The sequence below is a fragment of the Rhinatrema bivittatum genome, chromosome 1, assembly GCF_901001135.1.
Source record: "Rhinatrema bivittatum chromosome 1, aRhiBiv1.1, whole genome shotgun sequence".
NCBI lineage: Eukaryota > Metazoa > Chordata > Amphibia > Gymnophiona > Rhinatrematidae > Rhinatrema > Rhinatrema bivittatum.
This window is the reverse complement of record NC_042615.1, coordinates 143,884,921-143,911,909: the sequence shown is the minus strand read 5'-3', so window position 1 is coordinate 143,911,909 and position 26,989 is coordinate 143,884,921. Positions and strand designations below refer to the sequence as shown.

The window sequence follows — 26,989 nt, the reverse complement described above, 5'->3', positions numbered from 1 at the left end:
AGAAGAAACTGCTCTCTCAGCTATATCTGGGTACATGGAAATCTAAATTACAGAACAAAACATTTCTCTTCCGAAAATACAATTTCAATAAATAATCTGTATCCGAATCTGAGAGAAAACTAACAAAGATGAAGATATTATTTCTTCTTCATTTGATCTTTCAAGTATGGCAGTCAAATTAGAAAAATCCAAAGACAACTGAAATCCAGACACTTCTTTTCCATCCATCTTCTTATATGGTGGTATATAATATATTCTAGAGATCTGGGGAATTAAGTTTTCAGACATATTCAATATTTGCATAACATATCTTCTAAACATTTCCAAAGATGTCACATTGATTAATTTCTCTAAACAAAAATAATGTACATTCTTACGTTGACATGAGTTCTCAAGCAATTCAATCCCATGCTGAATCTGGGACTGACCTTTCATTAATAAGTTCCCCAAGTCTAGTACTGATGACACCATGCCTTCTAAACTTTCAGCTTTTTGATGGACTGTAGATTTAAATCTTTAGTTGTACTGTACTTGACTAGAGACTAGTATTGTGAAAAGAAGAGACATTTGAGTAGAAATATTGTTAATTGCATCCCAGAGGCCTTCCAAGGTAACTACACCAGGACTTATCGAAGGAGGAAAAGCAGTCAGTACTGAGGCTAAAACAGGAGCTCAAAAAACAGTTCCTTCAATCATTGGCGCAACAGAACTTCAAGCTATATCTCAAAGTTGCTTCACGGCAAGTGAAAATACCTCCATAAAGCCATCTGACACTCCACCTATCTCCACTGCAGGGAGAATATCATCCAACTGTGACGAGTCCCAGATGTCTAATGGCTCGTGGCACATAGTATAGGGCTAAAGCAGAGGCTCTCACTACTTCTGGGAGAAGGAAATCTCAGCATCTGGGGAGACCGTGAGGACAGCCTCCTCGCTTGTGGCTCCCAACGACAGCACTTCGGAGCAGTTCTGAGGCACATAGGATGCTGACCGCAATATAAATTGATCAATCGGACCAGATGGAGAAGCAGCTGGATCCTTCTCCAGAAACACACTAGCCTTTCCATTCCTTTTGCCCATGGTTAGAGGAAAATTGTAGAGGTGAGTGGTACAGCGTTCAAAAGCATTCCACTATCTTGACTTCTCCCCAGCCTTCTTGATTTTAACTTTTTTTTTTTTTTTTTTTTAAATAAATGAAACTCCCAAAATCTCTTTTGTCCTGTTTGTCTTGACTAAATCCTTCTTTGCAGAGCTTATGATCTCCTCTGTGTATTTCTACCACACTGCTACAGAAAAGATAAACTGTAGTAGTGGTACCAAACTACAAAGAATGCAGCTGACAAGTGAAGGGAGTTCTAGTCCGAGAGAATCTAAGAGGCCATAATTTGGATATAGACTTTCACGCATGAGTGTGTGATATAAATACATACATTCTGATAAACACTTAGATATCCATATTTGATCAGCATTTTCTTTTCAGGTTTCTCTGTTCTTTGCAGTTTGAGAGAGGAAATTTTGGGAGGCTTGGCTATATAAATTGTGTTTGTAATAGCCATAACGAAATGAGCATCTCTTCTCTTGAGAAAAATGCTTCCCCTGCCATTGATGCACAGAGTAATGTTGGAGTTGCATCAAAGGTAAGCATAAGGCTTAATGGTTAAGGGTAGTAACTGCCGCATCAAGCAAGTTACCCCGATGCTTGTTTATCCAGACTGCACAGATCAATGCCTTGTTGGATGTTGTCTGAATGCTAATCCTCTTTTCCACATTTCCCCCTGCCATTGAAGCAGAGAGCAATGTTGGCGTTGCATTAACAGTGCGAAGGCTTATTGAGTAAAGGTAGTAATCACCATGTAGTAGCTTCTATTCCAGCAAGCCACCCCCATGGTTCCTCTCTTCATTCCCATCCTCTAGCCTTTATGAATTCACAGTGTTTATCCCATGCCCCTTTGAAATCCTTCACAGTTTTAGTCTTCACCACTTCCTCCAGAAGGGCATTCCAGGCATCCACCACCCTCTCTATGGAGATATACTTCCTGACATTGGTTCTAAGTCTTCCTCCCTGGAGTTTCAAATCGTGACCCCTAGTTCTGATTTTTTTTCCCAACGGAAAAGGTTTGTTGTTGACCATGGATCATTAAAACCTTTCAAGTATCTGAAAGTCTGTATCATATCTCTCCTGCTCCTCCTCTCCTCCAGGGTATACATATTTAGGTTCTTCAGTCTCTCCTCATATGTCATTTTATGAAGACCATCCACCTTTTTGGTCGCCCTTCTCTGGACCGCCTCCATCCTGTCTCTGTCCCTTTGGAGATACGGTCTCCAGAACTGAACACTGTACTCCAGGTGAGGCCTCACCAAGGCCCTGTACAGGGGGATCATCACTTTGTCTTACTAGATATTCCTCTCTATGCAGCCCAGCATTCTTCTGGCTTTAGCTATCGCCTTGTCACATAGTGTCTAATGATCTAAAGTCAGCGAAACAATCACCCCCAGGTCTCTCTCCAGCTCCGTGCACATCAGCCCTTCACCCCCCAAATACAGTTTTTTTGGATTTCCACACCCCATATGCATGACTCGGCACTTCTTGGCATTGAATCTCAGCTGCCATATCTTCGACCACTCTTCCAGCTTCCTTAAATCTCATCTCATTCTCTCCACTCCTTCCGGCGTGTCCACTCTGTTGCAGATCTTAGTATCATCCGCAAAAAGAATCCTTACCTTCTATCCCGTCCGCAATGTCGCTCACAAAGATAGTGAACAGGACCGATCCTTGCGGCACTCCGCTTAACACCACTCTCTCTTCAGAGTAAGTTCCATTTACCATCACACATTGTCTTCTGTCAGTCAACCAGTTTGCAATCCAGGCCACCACTTTGGCACTCACTCCTAAACTTCTCATTTTATTCACAAGCCTCCTGTGCGGGACCGTATCAAAAGCTTTGCTAAAATCCAAGTAGTTGGAGAAGGTTAGAGAATAGAAGGTGGGAAGACCCTAAAGACCAGAAAGTAGCAGACATCCCATCCCCGCCACATCCACCCTCCAAAGTCCCAGAGTGCCACAGCAGCACCTCTGAAGTGAACAACTGGAGCAGGCTTCTCCTTGGCAGTTGCATTCCTCTGGCCTGGATATTTATTTTTATTTGGTGCCTTCAAAATTTGGTATTTTAGTCAACTGAATATGTTCCCTATGCCTAAATCTGGGCCTGAAGGCAACAATAGTATTTCTAGGGAAGTATAAAAAGACAATAGAATAAAATTGTACATATGAAATGAATGTTATAGCAGTAAAAGGAAGACTAGCGCACAAACTTCAAAGTTCTACACTAAAAATAATGAAGCAGAACAGAAGCTTCTTGATTAAAGCTTCTCTTCCAGACAGGAACATTAAACAGATACAAAACAGTCTTACCCCAAGCTGAAATACAATTAGTAATAGACTTAGTCTACAAAATGCATCATTAAGAATGCCCTAGAATTCCTCTGAAATAAGACTGGCAGAGTTACACAAAGTACAATACAAAGCTAAGGAGTAACCATGAATTCATTTATTTATTTTTTTATTTAAAAACTCTTCTATACAGTCGTTAAGCTGGATAACCATCACAACGGTTTACATATAGGCACGATAAAAATTATGAGTGGTATAGATTACAAATTAATCATGTGCCATCATAGTACGGTAACAGTAAAGTACAATCAGCTATTTGTTTAAGTTAAGCTAATCAGTTTGGTATGACATTTTATCAGCACAAACAAAATTAACATGTGTTTGTTTGGTGCTTCCATGTTAATCAATTGTTTTTCTCCTTCTCTTTATCGAAAGCTTGTTTATAGAGCCAGGTTTTCAGGTTAGATTTAAAGATTTTCAAATTTCGCTGGAGCCTTAATTCGAGAGGCATGGTGTTCCATAGTACAGGGCCAGCCAGTGACAGTGCTCTTTCCCTTACTTGAGTGAGGCGAGCTGATTTGACAGAGGGGACAGTTAGTAGAGCCTTATTCGCAGATCTTAGATTTCTGTGTGGGACATGTATGCGCAGTGCTGTGTTAAGCCAGTCGGCTTTTTCCTCATGTATAAGCTTATGAATTATACATAGAACCTTGTATTGTATTCTTTGTTCGAGTGGGAGCCAATGTAGTTCGGCAAGTGTTCCTGTTATGTGGTCCCTTCTTTTTTTGCTAGTCAAAATTCGCGCAGCAGAGTTTTGTAGTATTTGCAGCGGCCTTAGCGTAGATTGTGGTAGCCCTAGTAATAGTGAGTTACAATAGTCTGTGCTTGCAAATATCAGTTCCTGGAAGATTGTGCGAAAGTTGTTTAGTGTTAGCAGGGGTTTCAGTCTTCTAAGAGTCATTAGTTTACCGTATCCTTTTATTTTCTGTGAGATGTGCTGTTTCATGCTTAACTCAGGGTCCACTATAACCCCTAGATTCCGTACTTTTATTGTTAGTTCCACATCTTGCTTATTATTGATTTTGATTGTAGTTTGTGTTGGGTGAATGTTTTTCCGTTCAAGGTGTAAGAATTCAGTTTTGTCAATGTTTATTACCAATTCCATCTGATTTAGGAGCTGTTTGATTATTTCAAGGTACATATTGGCTAGTTGCATTGTTTCTTCGATGGAGTTTACTATGGGAAACAGTAGTTGAATATCGTCTGCATATAAGTAATGTGCGATTCCTACTCCTGCTAGAAGGTGACAGATTGGCAGTAGGTAAATGTTGGAGTGTTGGCGACAGGGCTGATCCCTGTGGGACACCTGTTAGTTTAATTTTGTCTGATAGTGTGTGAATACTGCAGCCTGCCAAAAAAATGAAATGTTCAAGCAGCAATCTTATCTGGTAGCCCACTTACTCTGAAGGGATCAGATACTTGCATCCCCTCTCTCTCAGCCCATCAAACCCCCCCCCCCCCGGTAAAATATATCAGCTTCACTGACACCACCATTATGCAGCTTAGCTCTTATCTTCCATCCTCCTCTTCTTGCTCTCAACTTCCATCCTTGCTGACCACCCCCACTACCTACCATCTTTCCCTCCTCACTCATTTTCCATTCTTGCTCATCTTCGATCCTTATTACCTCTAAACACCTGCCATCTTTCCCTCCTTGCTCCCCTACCTCCTATCCTGCAAACACTCTTTCCATCCCTGCCCCCACTTTTTCCATTTTCTCTTCCTCACTGTTACCTTCCATTTCTACCCTGGCCCTGCCCCACTGTCAGTGTAGGAGCTCAGATTCCTATGAACAGTCATGTTCGTGTTGAATGAGAAACTGAAAATCTTCAATTAACAACGCCAGCATTGAAACGCATTGAAACGCACAGCCATATTAAATGTACTAACATTTGATACGCAATGGCATGCACTACACACTTACATACTGACATTCAGTGAAACGCACTACCATTTTGTAATAATATTTTGTACTGTATTAATACGATTGCTGCTATAAAATGTCGATCATATCATTTCTGTTAAATGACGTGTGTAGTGGTCTGATTGTAAGCTACACCTACTTGAAAGAATGTATAAAAGTCCACTCCTCAAGGGGAGTGGCATGCAGTTGTTCTAAGCCTTTGTCTTAGCTGCATCTTGCTGGCAATAAAAGTCTATCTTTACGGATCAGTTGTCTGGACCTCCTTCCTGACTAAATTCTGACGGTTACATCAGGAGAGAAACACTAGGAGCCCACACTTCAAAACACTGCTTCCTGCCATCGGCGTCTCTCTCCCTGGTGCAGTTCCAATAATATGCCAAGCAACAGAAAGATACCAATGGCAAGAAGCGGCTTTTTAAAATACCAGGTCCCAGCATAGACTCCTGTAGGTGGAGGTGGCAGCAGCAGCAACAGTACTTCAGCCCCACAGGCTATTGGGGAAGGGGCAATACTCAACAGCAACCCTTCATCAGCATCATAGGTCCTATCGGGAAAAGGGCTGCAGCTCTTCTCTGGAACCACCATCACATAAAGAGGTGGCACTGATTCCCCCTAATGCTTGGCACCCTGTGTGACCACACAGGTCTTACATCCCAAAAGCCAGCCCTGATCTCAAACAAGTTAACATAGTTAATGAGAGCAGATAAAGACCAAAGAAGTCCATCCAGTCTGCCCAGCAAAGTTTTAAATGTTATCAGAACATCTGGTTTGATGCAGCTGGGGGTCAGGAAGATGAGAGGAAACAGAAATCTTAAAATTGTTAATTTGCTGCAAATAAAGGTCAAGGATGCCTTCACTTAAACCCATCACTCTAGTAAACATAACATACAAGGATAGAGATGATTCCAATTAAGCTGAAAGCCTAAGAAAAAAGAAGTGTCGTCATGTATTTATGTTTATTGCTATATATGCAGAAATACCAAGATACATTGGTACTGCATTTAGAACATACTGAAAAAACAGCCCATCCTACAATGGTTTCCAATAGGAAATACTCTGATATAGCATATAAAAGTTTATATTTCTAGCTTGGTCCAGTGACTGACTGTAGCACAAGACGAAAAGGAAAAGAAGAGGGGACAGACAACCAGAAGGACAGACAGGACATAAAAGGGGGCAGAGCAGGTAAATAAAAAAATAATCGCAAAATATCATACTACACATAAAAAAAATAAAGGAAAATATAAAATTAATAATCCAAATTAGATATAAAATTAAACAAAAATCAAAATACCTATAGTACCTGAATGTAAACAGATGTGATCTCTCAAATCGAATGTCTGTATATAAAAAAGTAAATAAAATAAAAATATTAAAATTCCATGTTAAGAAAAACAAAAGTGGGGGGGGGGGGGGGAAGCCACCTCACTTGCATTTGTATTTTTAATACTGGCTGTTACTTGTTTTGTCATTTTTTAATTTTATCTTCTATTTTTAGCATCAGAAATTAGATTTTATGTTGTCCTGATATTCTTGATCCCAGTTTCCATATCTCCCCTTGACTTATAGGTAAATAATCTATACCTATTTGGCTTTGTTTTTTTAATATGGTATTTTCTTATGCAATCTTTTATATTGTGCAATGTGTTTTTTTAACACAGTTAAAAGCTATTTTAATGTGGTATGCATTATCTATTTCATTTTATATTGTATATCTATTTTATTGAATTGCTTTTGATGTTGTAGGCATAAGAGGATATTGATTAAAACCTTTGTACCCCTGATGCACATTTATGTCAAAACATGGCCATTTCGAGTTTCTAGGAATTTTATTTTCTTGCAATAATTTCTTATCTTTCGAATTTGTATTAAAGGTTTTTAATTAGCCTATTGTGTTATTTTTTTTTTTTATCTGTTGCATTTAATTACTGAGGGTTTTATGTTTTTATGATAAGAGAGGTACCAAATCCAAAAACTATTTGTCTTTCTTACTGTTTACTGACTTGTCCTTACAATTGTTGTATCATAGCATTGCACCAGGAATCAAATAGGGCAAACTAAAATGACCGTGTTTTATATATTTTTACAAATGTATAGCCCGCTAATCAAAATATTAAAATATTTATATGCCATAAATTCTAGGTGGCTCACAACTATACATTCATAATTAAATCAGACGATTGATTGTCCCTAACACATAAAAAAAAATATAAAACACAAATAAAATCAAAACAAAAACTGCTACAAACAAAAATCATCCAGACAGGAAGGTCCTGTCAAGCTCACTATGTCCTACAAATATCAATCATGGGTATTCATCTATATACCCAATGAAAAAGATGAGTCTTTAGTTTTCACTTTAAACATTTGTGACCCGCATATCATCCATTGCTCTAAGTGACATACAATAAAACATTCATATAATCCAGAAACAAAACAGACAAAAAAAAAAGATCTATTTCTTATGCTTTCACCACTTAAAACAGTACAATATTTGGTTCTTTTCTGAAGTCCTATTCTATGAAAGGGGAAAAAAAGTAAAGTACAATTTTTAAATAAAATCAACATTTCCTTTAATAATTCATTCAATTTCAACAAACCTTACATTAAGAAACTAAAAACCCTGAATTAGCCAATACAACTGCTACATCATGTAACATTTATATAGCACAATATAGTCTGCTTAAATTGGGTCCTTTTGGGAGAAAAATGTATACTTAATTCAGTTTCCCAATTTCAGCATCCCAGCCTTACCCAATAAACTAAATAGCAATGGAGGAAGTAGTTTAGAAATATAGTAGAAGACACCAGATAAAGACCAATTAGCCCATCCAGTCTGGCCAGCTGAGATTCTTCTGCTCTGAACTTCTATTTTGATTAGATATACATATAGGGCCAGATTTTAAAAGGGTTACGCGCATAAGGTACGTGTGTAACCCTTTTAAAAAACCCCTGCGCGCGCCGAGCCTATTTTGCATAGGCTTGGCGGAGCATGCAAGCCCCGGGACGTGTGTATGTCCCGGGGCGTGGCCGAGTGCCCCGGCACAGCGGCCTGTGTCTGGGCCTGCCGTGCCGGCGTGCATAAGTTACTACTTCCCGGAGGCAGATAGTCTAGATAGGGCCGGGGGGGTGGAAGGAAAGTTCCCTCCGAGGCCGCTCCGATTTCGGAGCGGCCTCTGAGGGAATGGGCAGCGCGCGCAGGGCTCGGCACGCGCAAGGGGATGCACATTTGTGCAACTTGCGCGCGCGTATCTTATAAAATCCAGCGTACTTTTGTTTGCGCCTGATGCGCAAACAAAAGTACACGCGCACGCTGTCTTAAAATGTACCCCATAAATTCCCATAGAAACCAAAAACCAGCTCCCTTCACTCGCTACCCATAACACTCTTAGGTGAATTTTCAAAGGAGTTATGCAGGTAAATGTAACATCATAGCAATTTTCAAAAGCCATTTGCCCATGTTATATGCACTTAGGAGCAGATTTTAAAAGCTACGCGCGCAGCACACATTTGTACGCACTACCCAGCACACAAATGTAAGCCCGATTTTATAACATGCATGTGCAGCCGCACGCATGTTATAAAATCAGGGGTCGGCGCGCGCAAGGGGGTGCACACTAGTGCACCTTGCACGCGCCAAGCCCTCGGGGAGACCAGCTGGCTTTCGGAGCGGCCTCGAAGGGAACTTTCTTCCCCTCCCCCCCACCTTCCCCTACCTGTCCCGCCCCCCCAGTCCTAAATAAAAAACCCCCGTACCTTTGTTGTAGAAGTTCCGCCTGCCGGCCAACTGCCAGTACACAATCCCTGTGGCCAGAGGCCTCTGGCCATACCCCTGCCTTTCCCCTGGACAGCCCCTCCCCCGCCCATTTTTTTTCAAACCCCAGGACTTACATGCGCTGCCGGGCCTTTTGAAAATAGGCCCGGCAGCGCGTACGTCTTTTAAAATCTGCCCCTTAATGCGGGTAAAGCCTATTGACAATTCAATGGCATATATTGTAGCAATTTTCAAAAGCCCACTTACACAGGTAAAAGTATATTTACATGTGTAAAACCAAGTTTTAAATTTATAAATGATTTTTAAAGTCTGGCCCAATATCTTCTACCTAACCTCTCACTGCCCTTTATCTACATGACAAGCATATCCACCCCTTCTGTTAGTACTAGTCTCCACCACATCCACTGTTAGGCCATTTCAGGCTTTGTCTTCTCCCTCCTTCCATATCTTACCACAAATTTTGTAATAGTCCACACAGCTAGTAAAATTAATGAGGCTGTTGTCCAAAATATCCAACCTTCCTATTAGAACTGCCAACTGACTCCAGATTTGCCAAATAAGGTTGATCCAGTCCTGTGTATACCCCACTGCATACGGTGGCTTCGAAGTTTTACTTTTCTTAGTGTCTCAAATACAGAAATCAGAAGTTCAAGTACTTGCAAGCAGTGGGTTAAACCCAAGATTGGATCCAGCCTATCGGGCAAATCTGGAGGCAGATGGCAACCCTATTCCCTATATTCACTGATGTTTTATTTTAACAATGGTCACTCCATGCAAGTTATCCTTAGCCTTTTTGAAAGCCTGATGCAGTTACACCACTGCACGTAGGTTGTAACTGTTGACTATATCACAATGCATGCTGTTAATATACTTTTATACGATCTGAGTGTCTTTTCAAACTGGAGAAGACAATTAAATGGACACAATGTTCAGCCCTGCTCTTATATTTAGAAACTCCAGACAATAACATTGTAAAATAAACATTTACATTTCTGATTCAGTAAATATGTAAGGCAATGGCTTCCTAATGTATTTCAAGACTAGGATCTTTGCTGATATGTTCTGATTGAAATAAAAGGTTTATTAATAAAGAATCATCATCAAGTGCCTTGATTGTTTGCAATATTCTACCTTCACTGTGTAGGAATTAAACCTATTTAAAGACTCTTTACTGAATCCTATGAATACATAAATGTTTAAAAGGATAAAAAATATCAGAAAATGTTATGCAATACAATCCTGAGAATTCATTTTTATAAATACACTATGGGGATTTGCTTAATATTTTCTCAGAAAATAATGCAATTGTCCCTCCATAAAAATTCCAAGTAAATTCTGAAATTTGGCATAATTCTGCAGTTGTTTTTTTTATGCATCTATAAATATTATCCTTAAAAATGTTCAGTCTCATGTGTAAAATTTCTAGTAACATTTTCTCCATGCCAACTAAATATGAGTGGCTTTCTGCCTTAACCCTTCAAAATCATTTGAGTATTTACTTGGACACCTACCATACTTAGAAAATATATTTACATGCCGTGACAATCTGACCACTTACACAGTTTGCTTGGTAAATATTAGGAGTATGTTATTTGATTAGAAGCGGTATTAGAGTGTCCACATAACATCAGCAGTTCTTACCTAAAAATTCTATTTACTGAGCAGCACTCTAAATAGCAGACTTTTTTTGGCATTTTACACATTTGATTAAACACTCGCTGCTTCCCGACAGGTCTAATCAAAAATAAAAAAAAATGTCAAATTTGTTTTCATTCAAAGTTCTCTATTTTAAAATGCTTTGCACTGATCAAGAGCATAACACACTGACATAAAGATCACTTCTGCTGAAAAATATACCTAAAATGAAGGTTCACTAAAGACAGTAAGATAAATCAGAAACAAGTGAGTGATGCCATTGACACCAACAACACAACTAGCTCTCTCAAAGTTCAGAAAACCCTAGGTGATTCTTCTCAGCATGCATGGGGCTTCCTGCACAACCACTAACTCACATGTCCCCTCAATCTAATACAGAGCTTAGAAATCAAGTGCACCAGGAAGAAGAGAAGATATGAGTGTCTCATTTATCCTACTATCTATGGAGATCTACTGTCTCCGTCAACAAGCAGGATGAACGATATACAAGTGGGGAATCCCACCAGTTGAAGGCTGTACTAATTTTACTTAAAATATTATTATAGGGCAATCTAGACAGGCATTTTGTGGAGGGAACTACTATTAACTGAAAAGATCTTGCAGAACTACTTGGTCAAACACTCTATCTTCGAGCTATAGTGATTAGACAGTAATGAGATGTAAAAGTGCAAATGGATAATCATATTGCAGACCTACATATTTCAACAAAAACTGAACAGAAATGTGCAATCGATATTTTAAAAAATTATATATTGCACAACAGTAGAATTTACAATAAAAATGGTTTCCAATTTTAACATGCATAATAAAACAGAACTGCTTACCTGTAAACAGGTGTTTTCTGAAAAAAGCAGGATGTTAGTCCTCACACATGGGGTGACAACATGAGATGGACTCCCGACACGGAAAACTTATGTCAAGGTTTCTAGAACTTTGACTTGATCATACTGAGCATGACCGGCAAGCCCTATACCATGTGTCCACATGGGAGCCCTCTTCAGTCTTATAACAGAATTAAAAATAAAATAAAGCAAGAAGAAACAACTTCACAGGGTGGCAGGCAGGTTTCATGAGGACTAACATCCTGCTGGACTCGAAAAACACCTGTTACAGATAAGCAACTCTACTTTTTCCAAGGACAAGAGGATGGTAGTCCTCACACATGGGTGAATCCCTAGCTACAGACTATCTCCCAGCATAAAAGGAGGACCAACAAACTCCCAAAACAGAATCCAATGGGCACAACACCAAGGGTTTTGTTGGTAATGAGAGGGGGAACACTCTGAACAGAAACAGGCCCTAGGTGGGAACAGAGCTGGGTTCTACACTGCAAAGATGTTCCCAAAGGATAGACTGGCCAAACCTATCATCTAGTCAGTAATCCCTATCCAAGCAATAGTGAAACGTGAACGTGTGAAGAGAACTCCATGTCTCAGCTTTGCAGATCCCCTCCATGAGAACTGCTTACAAGTGGGCCACAGACACTGCCATGACTAAAAGAATGAGCCTTGACAAGATGCAGTCCCACCTGGGCACAACAGAAAAAGATGCAATCTGCTAGCCAATTCAATAGGATCTGTTTGGAAACAGCAGTGCCCAATCTATTTCTATCAAAAGAAAGAAAAAGTTGGGTGAACTGCCAATGGGCTTCTGTCTCTACTCCAGAGAGAAGACTAAAGCTCTCTTTCAGTCCAAACTGTGCAGAGCTTGTTCACCTTGGTGCAAATGAGGCCAAGGAAAAAATGTTGACAGGATGATGGACTGATTAAGATGGACGTCCATCACCAAATTAGGCAGGAACTTAGGATGCATATGCAAGGCCACCCTGTCATGAAAAAACTTAGTGCAAGATGGATAAGTCACTAAAGTCTGGAGCTTGCTGACCCTGTGCACTGAAGTGACTGCCACCAAAAATATGACCCTTCCAAGTCAGGTACTTCAGTTCACAGGGGTGCAGCAGCTCAAAAGGAGTTTTCGTCAGCTGAGCTAACACCATGTTGAGGTCCCAAGACACAGTGGGAGGCCTTAGGGAAGGCTTCAACTTAAGTAGGCCCCACATGAAACATACAACTATAGGATGTACAGAGATGGGGGTACCATCTACAACATGGTTGTATGTGCCAATTGCATTTAGATGAACTCTAAAAGAACTGGTCTTCAAGCCAGCTTCCGATAGGCATAGAAGGTAATCAAGCAGTTTTTATGTGGGGCAGTAGAAAGGATCTAGGACCTTCTGCTCACACCACACTGAAAACCTCCTTCACTCAAGTTCATAGGACTTTATAGTGGAAGGCTTTCTAGAAGCCACCAGACCCCAAGACACATCCTCGGAAAGACCTAGTGGTTGCAGCATTAACCTCTCAACATCCAGGCTGTGAACGACAAGGCCTGGAGGTTGGGATGTCTCAAGCTGCCTCGATCCTGATTGATGAGATCCAGGGATATCCCTAGATTGATCGATTTCCAGAGGGATAACTCCCTCAGAAGTGGAAACTAGACCTGACTTGGTCAATGAGGGGTTATGAGAATCATAGTTCCTTTGTCCTCAAAAAAGCTTCAAAAGAGTCTTTCCCATCAGCGGAGTCTGAGGATATGCATAGAGAAGATCCTTGCCCCAATATTGGACAAGAGCATCTGAGGCTGGTTTGCCGCCCATATGGTACAGGGAGCAGAATCGAGGGACTCTCCTGTTCCAAGGGGCTGCGAGAGGTGGAAGATTCAGTCTGCAACCCTTTGGTCCAGAGACCATTCGTGGGATTTGAAGGCATGATTAGATCTGTCTGCTAAGACGTTCTCTGCCCTGGCCAGGTATGTGTCCCTGAATACCATCCCACAGGACAGAGGCCATGACCACAACTGAACCGCTTCCTGGCACAAAAGGTACAAACCCTCGACGACGTACCCCATTGCAACTTGATTGTTGGTTTTAATCAGGACAACTTTGTTGGACAGTCAATTTCTTAAAGCCCATAGTGTGTACCTGATCGCCTGGAACTCCAGAAAATTTGTTTGGCCAGAACGTTCCTGGGCAGGCCAGATCCAGAGTACTGAGCACATCTACATGAGCTACCCAGCACAGGTTGGGTTGAAAAGAGATCACCATTCCAGATTTGAAAGTACCCACCACCAGGACAAGGAGTACTGGAGGAGCAAGGAGACTCAGATGCAGTCCTGGAGGTTCTTGGTGGCTTGATGCCATTGTGACCTCAGGGTCCATTGGGCCTTTTGCATATACAAGTGTGCCAAGGGACCGACATGAATTGTCGTGGCCATGTGGTCCAACAGCCTCAACATGTGTAAGCCAATACTTTCTGGCTCTGTGGAATCTCTGCCGCGATGGCCATCAGATTGATGGCCCTTTGTCAAGGCAGGAAGGCCTTGACCTGAGCCATGTCTTGCTGGACTCCTATGAAGTCCAACCAAGGTAATGGGCTTGACATGGAACTTGAGATAGTAGATGAATAATAGCGACTTCAACACATGGATGATCAAGCGCAGGGACCTGGCGGCCCCTGCCTGAGAGGTGCTCTTGACCAGCTAATCATCCACATAAGGGAAAACATGCACTCCCATCCTGTGGGGGTACACCGCCCCCACGACCAGGCAATTTTGTAAAAACACCTGGGGCTGACATGAGGCCAAAGGTCAACAGGCAGTACTGGAATTGCTGTTTTCCTACCACGAATATAAGATACTTCCAGCGATTTGGGAAGATCTCAATGTGGGTGTACATGTCCTTTAGATAGAGGGAGCATGGCCAATCCCCTTTTGCAGAAAAGGGATCAAGGGCTCAGGGAACTCTTCCTTTTTGAGAAATCTGCTCAAGGCCCTTATTTTATTTATTTAAAAACTCTTCTATACCGTCGTTAAGTTAATTCACCATCACAACGGTTTACATAAAGGCACAATAAGAAAAAATATATAATTGGTATAGATTACAATTTAAACATGTGCCAGCATAAAACGGTAACAAATTTTAATAAGAGAAACTATGTGTTGGTTAGAGCTTATATGTTTGGTTAGGAAACTGTTAAGTGGTTCGAGTCTAGGTTTAATATGCATTTCGAGATGTAAATAAAATTGTTTGTTTGATGTGTCTATCGATTGCTTCCCTCGTTCTCTTTGTCTGTATAAAAGGTTTGTTTAACAGCCAGGTTTTCAGATTAGTTTTAAATAGTTTCAGATTTCTCTGTAGCCTTATTTCAAACGGCATGGAGTTCCATGACACAGGTCCAGCCAGTGATAGTGCTCTCTCCCTTACTTGAGTAAGGCATGCTGATTTGACGGAAGGCAGAGTTAGTAAAGCCTTACTAGCAGACCTCAGGTTGCTGTGTGGTACATGTATGCGCAGTGCTATGTTGAGCCAGTCGGCCTTTTCATCGTGGATTAGTTTATGAATTATACACAGTGCCTTATACTATATTCTTTGTTCGATCAGGAGCCAGTGTAGTTCAGCGAGTGTTCCTGTAATGTGGTCTTCTTTTTTCCTGTCAGAATTCTAGCAGCGGAATTTTGCAAAATTTGTAGTGGCCTAATGGTAACTTGAGGTAGTCCTAATAGCAGGGAGTTACAGTAGTCTGTGCTTGCGAAAATCATTGCCTGTAGAACTGTACGAAAATTTTCTAGTGTTAGTAGGGGTTTCAGCAGTCTCAGAACCATTAATTTGGCATAACCTTTTAATTTCTGTGAAATGTGGTGTTTCATATTTAGTTCAGGGTCTATTATTACTCCTAGATTCTGTACTTTTATAGCTAACTCCGCGGTTTGATTCTTTTTGATTGCAATTGTAGGTTGTATAGGGTGTATGTTTTTTCATTCTAGATGTAAAAATTCAGTTTTGTCAATGTTTATAACCAGTTCCATTTGGTTTAGGAGCTGCTTGATTATTTCAAGATACATATTGGCCAGTTTCATTGTTTCTTCTATAGTGTTTATGATAGGTAGTAATAATTGTATGTCATCTGCGTATATATAATGTATTATACCAAGTCCTGCAAGCAAGTGACATACTGGGAGGAGGTAGATGTTAAAGAGTGTTGCGGATAGGGCTGATCCCTGTGGGACTACTGTTTGTAGTTTGAATTTGTCTGATAATATGTTTTTGATTTGGACTTGGAAACACCTGTTACTTAGGTATGATTCAAACCAGTTTATTGTTTTGTGATTGAGTCTTCTCTTTTAGTCTATTGATTAGTATTTTGTGATTTAGTGTCAAATGCTGCAGAGAGATCCAGAAAAACCAGAATGTAATGCGTTCCTGTATCAAAGCCTCTTAAGATATTATCTGATAGTGCTAATAGTAGTGTCTCAGTACTGTAGTGTTTGCAGAATCCATGTTGAGCAGGATATAATATATTATTATTTTCTAAAGTGGTTTGATAGCTGTTTTTGGACTGTTTTTTCAATTACTTTGGCAAGTAGGGGCAAGTTGGAGACTGGTCTATAATTGCTCAGATTTAGGGGGTCAAGGTTCTTTTTTTTTTTAATGATTGGTTTGATTATGGCTCCTTTCAGGATATCTGGCATTGATCCCTCCTCTAGGTAAAGGTTTATGATTTTGGTTAAAGTTGGGGCAATTGTGTTGGCAAGTTTTTTTTTTAATTCCAATATGGGTATAGTGTCAATTGAGTGGGGAGCAGGGTTCAGTCCTTTTATCATGTTCTCGACTTCAATTTGTGATATCTCTTCAAACTCGGACCATGTGTTGACATCCCTTGTGGGCATTTTAATCTCTTGTTTGGTTGTGTTAGGGATTTTTGTTCTTAAGTTTTCAATTTTGACATTAAAGAATTGAGCTACTTTGTTACACTGGGTCTCTTTTAAGGTCTGCAGATTGTTAGTGTTATCACTGGTGAGGTTTTTAACTATGTTAAATAGGGTTCTAGCATTATTTGCAAACTTTTCTATTTTTGAGCTAAAATAATTCTTTTTGGTTTCTAGAATTACTTTTTTGTAGTAGGCCAGTTGTTTCCTATATTTAGTTAAGTTCTCAAATGTTTTGTTTTTTTTCCATTCTTTTTCTTTCTAAGAATCTTTTTTACTTCTTTGATTTGTTCATTATACCACGGATTTCTCTTATTTGGTTCTTTAATGTGGACGAAGTCCTCCTATTCTCTTTGGAATCAGGAAGTACCTAAAGTAAAATCCCCACTCTCTTTGTCATGGTGGAACGGGCTCAACCACTCTGGCCATTAAGAGGGAGGAGAGCTCCATGAGCAGTACCTCCTGGTGTGCTACTGGGCCCCAAAATGGGCTCTGAGGGCAATCTGGTAGAGCAACCAAAAGATTTAATTGGTACCCATGATGAACGATGGAAAGAACCCACTGGTCTGAGGTTATACTGGTCCACTGGTTTGCAAAGAATCGCAGACTTCCCTGACCAGTGGATTCATCGCCCCAGGTACTGGTGTCTGGCATATGTGCCCTACGACCCAGTCAAAAACCTGTCCCTGGAGTCGACTGAGGCGCCAGCAGGGCCTTAGGAGCTCTCTGCTGTTTGGGACAGCTGTGAGAGCTCCGATACTGCTGACGGGAGCAAGAGGGTGGAAGATAGTACTTCCTCTTGCAAAAGACGTCTGCCCCAATCTTGCCGACCTCCCAGAAGAGAACAGGTCCAGATTGCTGAAGGAGAATGCTGGGGAGTCTCATGGTGGTCCCGAAGCTGGGCCACTGCATCTTTCAACTTCTCTCTGAAGAGATTCTTTCCAGTGCATGGCATGTCAGTAAGTCTTCCCTGCACCTCTGGCCAGTGATCTGAAGCCTGCAGTCATGCCATTCTGCGGGCACCAATTCCCAATGCAGAGACCCTCTATGCCATTTCAAAAACACTGTAGGTCGTGTTTTCCCACACTTCAGGCCCTTTTTCACCAGCAACATGAGCGCGTCCTGCTGCTGCTGAGGTAGCTGTCTGCCACCTCCTGCACCTGCGTCCAGATGCCAGAGTACTGGCTCATGTAGAGCTGGCAGGAAGCTATGCAGGCAATGAGCATAGCTCCCTAAAATACCAAACTCCCAAGAGCATCCATTGCTCTGCCCTGAGGGCACCAAAGAATGGGTCCGTGAATGCTTGGCTCTCTTGAGATCGGATTCAACTACCACCTATTGGTGGGGCAGCTGACTTATCAAATCTGGAAGCCTTCTAACTGAGATATACCATGTCCGCATTATTTACGGAAGGCACTGTGAGGGGTTGTCCCCGAAGGCTCAACAGCAACTCCTTAAAGTTCTTGTGCACTGCGACCACCACAACCTCCTTAGGAGGCTCCACGAACTGAAGGATCTCAAGCATTTTGTGCCTGGCATCCTCCTCAGTTAACAACTGAAAAGGATTGGCCTCAGCCATCAACCAGACACACCCTGCACAGCTAAGGTCCTCCAGCTGGGACCTTCTTTGCTCCTCTGGAGATGGGTCTGAGGGGAGAGCAACTGACGCAATGGAGACCTCCATTGACTCATCCCCCAAAAGCCATATATAGTCATCCTCATTCCCACAGTCATTAACTGAGAATAGGGCGCTGGGCACTCAGCTTTCGCCCAGCGGTGCAGGTATCAACAGCAATGGAAGTGGAGGCCGAAAGCCTCTGTTTCAGCCAACTGAGGGGGAGCTTCCTCCCCCGAAAAATCAGCCACAATCACCGGATTGGCAGGGGGAGGCTGCAGTGCCCCAGTGGGCACAGACGCCATCCCGGGATCAGATGCTGACTGGTTCAGTAACATGCCGATGAGCATGTGCAGAGATTCCAGCACAGGCTCCAAGACAGACGATACCAATGCTGTCAGTATCATGACGTCCGCTCGACAGCCAGCTGCATGCACCTCTCAAGCTCCTCCTCGAACACTGCTGATGCCAAAACAAACCGGGAAAGAGGAGGCTTGACCAGATCCTCTTCAGAACTGAGAGGAAGATCATTGGCTGGCATCAGGACTAATGGTGTTCATTGCACGATACCAGCACCGACTGAGAACGAGCTCTCTTCACTGTGAGGTTGCTTCGGGGGAATCACAGCTTGAGCAGGGGCATCCCCATGCCTGATACTGTGCATCGACTGAGACTAATGCCAACACTACTGATGCTCAACATGGTCCTTCCCCGGTGCCAAAGCAGATGACGAACCCAACATCCACGCCCTGGAGGAGATAGGGGTGCCGGAGACCAACTGTTGTCTATCAGCCAATAGCATCAACTGAACAGACAACCCCACCAATATCAATGGCTCTGTGTCCATCGGTGCGGCTCCATGGTCCCTTGATGCCAATGGCTCAAGTCTTCCCTGACCTGAGGAGACACTCCATCTTATCAAGTCAGAGGAGATGTCCATTCGGGATCATCAGGGTGCATCTGTGGCAACACAGACATCATGCAATGCCCCCAGAGGACACAGTCATCATGGGGGTCCAAGATGGTCATAGTCCTCAGGCACAGAGTGCATCGCTTAAACCCGGAGGAGACCATGACAGGATGAAAGAAAAAGGACACAATATCAAACCTGATAGCGAAGGGCGTCCATAGCCAGCGGGCACTGACCGCACCACTGCCCTGGGTGTAATGACAAAAAGAAGCTTACCGAGAAAGTTTGAGAGGGATCAGGCATCGATCGCTAGCACAGCAAACATACAAAAAACTGTGTGGGGGAAAAAAAGTTTTCCAAGATAGCTCAAAAGGCTGAGAACATGCAATGCTGCAGCTCCATGGAAAAAAAAGACTGAAGAGAGACCCTGCGTGGATGCGTGGTATAGAGCATGCTGGGCATGCTCAATGTGATCAAATCAAAGCTCTACAAATTTTGACATACGTTTTCTATGTCTAGGCTCCATCTGATGTCACCCCATGAATGACAACTACCATCCTGCTTGTCCTCAGAGAAAATCCAAATTAAAACTAGTTTCCAGCAAGTAGAATTTTACCTAAAAGTCTCCAACTAAGAATTAGTTGACTATTCAACATTTTCAAAATTACTCCACTAATATGGCCTGAATGGGCAGTTAGCGAGAAGGAAATCACCAATAAAAAAAAAAAAAAGCTATATGATATTCCGCGTAGCTTTTGCTAAGAAATACTTAGGGGACACAGCATGCATGTAGGAGAAGGTTTTGTGAAGGGATAGGCTCCACTTTAACCAGGGGGGAACCAGACTGCTGGCACTAATCTTTGAAAAGGAAAGAGAGCAGCTTTTAAACTAGAACAAAAGGGAAAGCAGACAGTCTCAGCAGCACATGGTTCAGAGGAAGGTATCGTCAAAGGATACTAATGATGCATTAGAATTAGGGCATCCCGACAGTGAGGGTCCAATAACAAAAAAAAAGTAGTCCAAGTACCTGTAACTAAAAACTCACGAGCTAAAAAATTCCAAATTTATTCCTATCAATTAAAAAGAAAAAAATACAAACAAACAAAGCACACACTTTGAAATGTTTGTATGCTAATGCCAGAAGTCTAAGTAGTAAGATGGGAGAATTAGAACGTATAACAGACTTAATTGGCATCTCAGACATCATGGAAGGAGGATAACCAATGGGACAGTGCTATACCAGGGTACAAATTATATCACAATGACAGAGAGAAGCATCCGGGAGGCAGGGTGGCGCTTTATGCCCGGGATGGCAGAGTCCAACAGGATAAAGTTCCTGCATGAGACTAAATGCACAATTGAATCTTTATGAGTAGAAATAGCTTCTGTGTTAGGGAAGAGTATAGTGATAGGAGTATACTACTGTCCACCTGGCCAAGATGGTGAGACGGACAGTGAAAAGCCAAGAGAAATCAGGGAAGCTAACCAAATTGGTCATGCAGTAATAATGGGAGATTTCAGTTACCCCAATATTGACTGGTTAAATGTACCATTGGGACATGCTAGAGAGAAAGTTCCTGGACAGAATAAATGACAGTTTTATGAAGCAATTGGTTCAGGAACCGACAAGAGAGGGAGCAATTTTAGATCCAATTCTCAGTAGAGCACAGGATTTGGTGAGAGAGGTAACGGTGGTAGGGCAGCTTGGCAATAGTGATCATAATATGATCAAATTTGAATTAATGACTGGAAGGGGGGACAGTAAGCAAATCCACAGCTCTAGTGCTAAACTTTCAAAAGGGAAACTGATAAAATGAGAAACAGAGAAAAAAAACTGAAAGGAGCAGCTACAAAGGTAAAAAGTGTGCAAGAGGCGTGACATTTAAAAAAAAACAAAAAACCATCCTAGAAGCACAGTCCAGATGTATTCCACACATTAAAAAAGGTGGAAGGAAGGCAAAACGATTACTGGCATGGTTAAAAGGTGAGGTGAAAGAGGCTATTTTAGCCAAAAGTTCCTCATTCAAAAATTGGAAGAAGGATCCAACAGAAGAAAATAGGATAAAGCATAAGCATTGGCTAGTTAAATGTAAGACACTGATAAGACAGAGAGAATTTGAAAAGAGGTTGGCCGTAGAGGCAAAAACTCATAGTAAAAACGTTTTTAAGTATATCCGAAGCAGAAAGTCTGCAAGGGAGTCAGTTGGACCGTTATATGATGGAGGGGTTAAAGGGGCACTTAGAGAAGATAAGGTCATCGCGGAAAGATTAAATGATTTCTTTCCTTCTGTGTTTACTGAAGAGAATATTGAAAAGATACCTGTTCCAGAGAAGGTTTTCATGGGTGATTCAGATCAACTGAACCAAATCACAGTGAACTTGGAAGATGTGGTAGGCCTGATTGACAAACTGTAGAGTAGTAAATCACCTGGACTGGATGGTATACATCCCAGGGTTCTGAAAGAATTACGATACGAAATTTCAGACCTATTTCAATTAAAATTGTTACATATCATTAAAATCATCCAATGTACCTGAAAGATTGGAAGATGACAGATGTAACCCCTATATTTAAAAAGGGATCCAGGGGTGATCCGGGAAACTATAGACCAGTGAGCTTGACTTCCGTGCCGGGAAAAATCATGGAAACTATTATAAAGAATTAAAAGTACAAAACATTTAGATAGACATGGTTTGATGGGACACAGCCAACATGGATTTACACCCAAGGGAAATCTTGCCTCACAAATCTATATTTTTTTTTGAAGGGGTGGATCCTGTTTCCAACAGTTGCCAATCCAGGTCAAATGTACCTGGCAGGATCGGAAGGGGTAGACATATTCCATGCTGCTTACCCCAGGGATAAGATGTAGAGTTCATCAAGTCCACCTTAATTGTTTATGGACTTTTCCTCCAGAATTTGTCCAAACCTTTTTTAAATGCAGCTACACTAATAAATTTCACCACATCCTCTGGCAACAAATTCCAGACCTTAATTATGCATTGAATAAAAAATATTCTCTCAGTTTTAAATAAGTCCTAGTAACTTCATGGTGTGTCCCCTAATTTTTGTACTCTGAAAGATTAAACTGATTGTTTACTCATTCAGCTCTACTCATTTTATAGAGCTTTATCGTATCTCAACCATCTCTTCTCCAAGATGAAAAATCCTAACCTCTCTCTTTCCTTATACGGCAATCATTCCATCCTCATCTTCATCACCCTTCTCTGTACCTTTTCTAATTCTGCTATATCTCTTTTGAAATGTGAAGACTAGAACAGCACAAAATATTCAAGACGAGGTATTCCAAAGACTGAGCAGGCTGAAGACTGCTCTTGGTCAGGTTCACCACCCAGCCAAGCTCCTGCAACAGGGCGATCACCTTCCAGGTCACTCTGCAGCACTCTTCCAGCGACTTGGCTCGAATCAGTCAGTCATCCAATACGGGTGTACGAGTATCCCATCTTCTCTCACTTCTGCCGCCATTACCACCATTAATGTGGAAAAGGTCCTTGGGACGGCAGCCAGACCAAAGGGCAGGGCCAAAAACTGATAATGATGTCCCAGAACTGTGAGCCGTAGAAAGCGTTGATGCTCTAGTCAGATGGGAATATGAAGGTATGCCTCGGACAGATCCAAGGAAGTCAGAAACTCCAACTGCATGGCCATCATTGCCAAGGGCAATGTTTCCATGCAAAAATGTGTCACCCGCAGATGACTGTTGAAACCTTTCAGATCCAGGATGGGACGAAAGAAGCCCACCACCTTCTTGGGCACAATGAAATAAATGGAACAACCACCCGTATTTTCTTGAGAATTGGGAAATGGAACCACAGCTCTCAGACTGAGGAAACTTGCCAATGTAATTTCCACTGCCTACTCCTTCTGTGGCAAGTGACAAGGAGACACCATGAACACGTCCCAAGGAACATTTCAAAACTCCAATGCATATTCTTCTCCTATCTCCTCCAGGACACATTGATCCGATGTGGTCTCAACCCACCTGTGATAAAAGAGAGACAGACGTCCCCCTATCTCCTGTTCTCAGGGCTGGGTCAGCAAACCTTCATTGGGAGGATTGGGAGGTTCCACTACCCGAACCCATGTCCCTTCTTGGCTGTTGGGGACTAAAGGTCTGAGACTTACCAAAAGGATGAGTTCTCTGAAGGGTCATTTCTCTGTAGGGACAAAAACGTCTGGATCCTCTAGTACGACATCTCATATTAAAAGAGCGTGGCGTCTGCTTCTTAGCCTCTGGCAAACGAGGAACTGGGGATTCGCCCCACTTACTGGCCAATTTTTCCAGCTCGTTCCCAAATAAATGCGAGCCTTTAAAGGGCAATTTGGCAAGATTAGCCTTGGAGGTCACATCAGCTGACCAACTTCTCAGCCATAATTGACGCCCAGTCACTAAATGGAAGGCTGAACAGCAGACCAAATCACAGCCTGCATCTACCAAAAAAAAAAAAACAAACCAGCAGCTGGCTCCATAACTGCCCTGGAGTTTATTCCAGAGTCATCGACCTCCTGGGAGAGAAGAAAATAAGATCAAGCCTCCAGGGAACAACAAGAAGCAATCTACAAAGCTCATTGCCACTGCATCAAATGATTGCTTAAGGATAGTCTCAATCCCATCATAAGCATCCTTCAAGGCTGCTCCTCCTTCCACAGGAATAGTAACCCACTTGGAGACTGTACACACAATTGCATCTACCTTTGCAAAATGTAATCATTCTCTTGCCACTGGATCCAAAGGGTACAGGCCTTCCAAAACCAGACCCCCCTGGAAGTTAGCCTCTGAGGCACCACACTCAAGATCAATGAATTCTCTCATGGCTTCCATCACGGGAAAAAAAACAAGAGGCCTTACACAAAGAAACCAAAATGGGATTTTTCTTTGGCCCGGTCACAGCATCTGCTCCAGGAACTCCAAGCATTTTCAAGGTCTGGGAAATCAGATCTGGCAGCTCATCTTTATGAAAGAACCATAGCATAGTTCTATACGGTTCTAATCCTGGAGGAATTTCACCATCCTCAAGGGAGTCTGAATCGGCATCATCAAATGCCATCCGGACCACCATCAAGAAGTCCCGCTGTCAGTATTCTGGTGCTTAACAGTAGGTCTCGGCAAGGTTCCTACCTGTGACTCTGCTCTGAGCGTATTAGAGAGGGCTGAAGATCGTGCCTGTAGAAAGGACTGCAATCCCCGGAGGAAAAAAAAAAACCCTCTACCCACAAGAAGGTAGAAGCATCTAATCCAGGAGCTACTTGAAGTGTACAGACTTAGCTACCATTCCCTGCTGAGGAACCAGTTAGGGGAGTTCCAAAATCAGATGCCCCACCTAAGCTGTCTGTACCCTGGCCTATATCCAGCCAGGAAGAACCAGGCTTAGTGAAATCAGAAGGCAATTCTCCCTGAGTCTCTAAACAGCGCTGGCATAAGTTAGCAGGCACTCTTGGCTGAGATGTCCGAATATGACAGGCAGTGCAAGGAGAAAGGCGCTTAGGTTTCTTAGGCATAAGCACCATTTTGGCTGACAGTGTTCTTAAGCGGCAGCTGGAGGCATGCATCTAGCTGTTTTTTATACACCCAAAAACACAAGGCATCCAAACACCTAGATATCCCAATGCCTAAGCATCCCAAAACTAAGCACTGCAAAAAACTATTTAAGTGCACAATGTAACTTGGGTACACAGGTAAGTGTGTAGCCACTTAAGGCGGTGCTTAACTTAGATGCACGGAATACAACCCGACTAAGCATCCAAAAACTGGACACACAGCTAGACGCACACTTTGAACCAACAATCCTGTAAGAAAGCAGCCTAAGAAAAGCATGTGAAATGTTGTTGTGGCCTACCACATGGCGCACAGCGAAAAAGCCTCAGAACAGGGCCTAGCCAACAGAGGCTGCTCAACCCACCAGGCTGCCCACATCCCTCAACCTCTCCGTGTCGAGCACGGGGACCAGGAAAAAGAAGGAATCCCTACACTACAAAAGCCTCCTTTTACATCTCGGTAAATATATATATTTTTTTAAAACTTATCTGAGCTCAGCCTTACCTGGCTGAGTACAGAGATGGTCTCCAGCTGCGGGGGGGGGGGGGGGGGGGGGGGGAAGAGGGCATATGCTGTCAACGCTACACTCTGATTCCTGCATCCACTGGCCTTTTAGCCGCTTAAGCAGCTAAGTCCATGCCAGCTGAAAAGCCAGATACTGGACCAAGGCACTCATCTGAGGGACCCACAGAAATCTCCTCAGGAATTCTCAAATGGGGGAGGGGCCTTTTGGTATGACTGCAGGAGAGCGGGGCAATGTAATATCCTTAATTCTCATTTTTAAAATGAAGCAATCCCCAGTAAGGAGATGCACATCTACCATATGCTGGAAACAGAGAATTCTGGCAGGCTGATGACACTGCAGGGGTGTATACCGTGACATCAGTTTGCTCCATAACCCACTTCTTCTGGATTCATCTGACTGGACGCTAAGAAAATAAAAATATCCATTTGTTATATAGGCCACAAATTCAATTCTGACTAAGTTGTGTGTGCAGGTGGAAAAAAAAAAAAAAAAGTTTATGAACTTACTTCTGTACTTCACATGAACTCTGAACTCAAAAGGCAAACTTCTGCCATTGAGCGGCTTTCAGATGAATCCCCAGTTCATATTCCTGCATCAACAAAAAAGGATTCTGTTAAAGGGTTTTATAAATTTGTAAAAATAAAAATATCCCTGAAAATCAATTTTATTATTTTTTTTTAAGTTAATCTGGTTTTACGTGCATTATAGTTAGGGCTTCTTTTCTTAGATATTTAGAAAATTGTAGATTTTACAGCAAATTATGAGGTTCTTTGCGAACAGAAAAAAAATGTTAATCAGTGTTTTCATGGCACAAACTATTACTGGGTACCTTTTCTGTTTAATTATATACATTTGTGCAACTGAGAAGTTATCAGCATGGAAAAAGCACAAAAACAGAATAGAACATAAAGGCAGGAAAGGGGAGGTTAGTGTACTAAATTATCTAACAAATTTTTTTTTGCATTGGGGAAGTTTTATCCATGTTTATCAGTTACAACCTAAAATCAGGAGCCCTAATTATAAACTGAGGAATGTACAGCAAAAAGGCTAGGGATAGTCCAAGAATGTAACCTTTGACCAGCATGTGTCAGATTCAAAAGCAGCATTTCAGGAAATGGCAGAACAGGTGCTAGCTCTTCTTATTTAGAGTCTTGCACATCAAAAAAAGTAGTAACACTTTCCCCAATATAACACAAAATGAACATTCATATACACTCTGAACAGCAAACATTACACTCTTTGCACAACACACCCAGAACAATATACATTTTTCCTAAATTCATTTTTTATTCTCTATGACTTCATTATATTCTGATTTTAAGAGTTCATTCAAGCTACACAAGTGGATTTGTGCATTTATTTCAGCAATCAGAAGACTTCTTTTTCTGTGTGTATAGTTCTCTTAATCACATTATAAGAACCAGTAAGTGGAAAATATACAAGTTTTTTGACATACAGGGATCACAAAACAGTTCTTGCTACAATTCTTAGTTCTATTTAGAATATGTACATTCTTATGTCATGTTACTCTTAACTAAACGAATATCAATTTAATTTTGAATACTTTAATATTTCAACTTCACAAATTTCAACCCAACAGAGAGCCATGTATCATTTATTTAGCCATAAATTCCATGGACATCAGGACAAAAAACTCAACCACAGCCCATGTTTCCACACTAATATTTGTAACATGTAATGAAATTTATTTGCACACTCTAAAAAGAATCATTTCCAAAAGCATCTCTGCCTTTTAAGGAAGGGAGACAACGTTTTGTAATATTCAAAGTTAAAAGACTTGGCTACTGTTC

The 26,989-nt window shown here is 41.7% G+C and overlaps 1 protein-coding gene across 3 annotated transcripts in view; it reads right to left on the bottom strand.

The window, feature by feature from the left end:
• The window catches only part of FRYL (FRY like transcription coactivator), a 978,233-nt gene that overhangs the window by 879,797 nt on the left and 71,447 nt on the right, over positions 1-26,989 (bottom strand). For all 3 annotated transcript variants that reach the window (XM_029588005.1, XM_029588013.1, XM_029587996.1), the window contains one exon: positions 25,685-25,767. The gene's annotated coding sequence lies outside the window, so the exon portion shown is untranslated. The remainder of the gene's footprint in view (positions 1-25,684; positions 25,768-26,989) is intronic.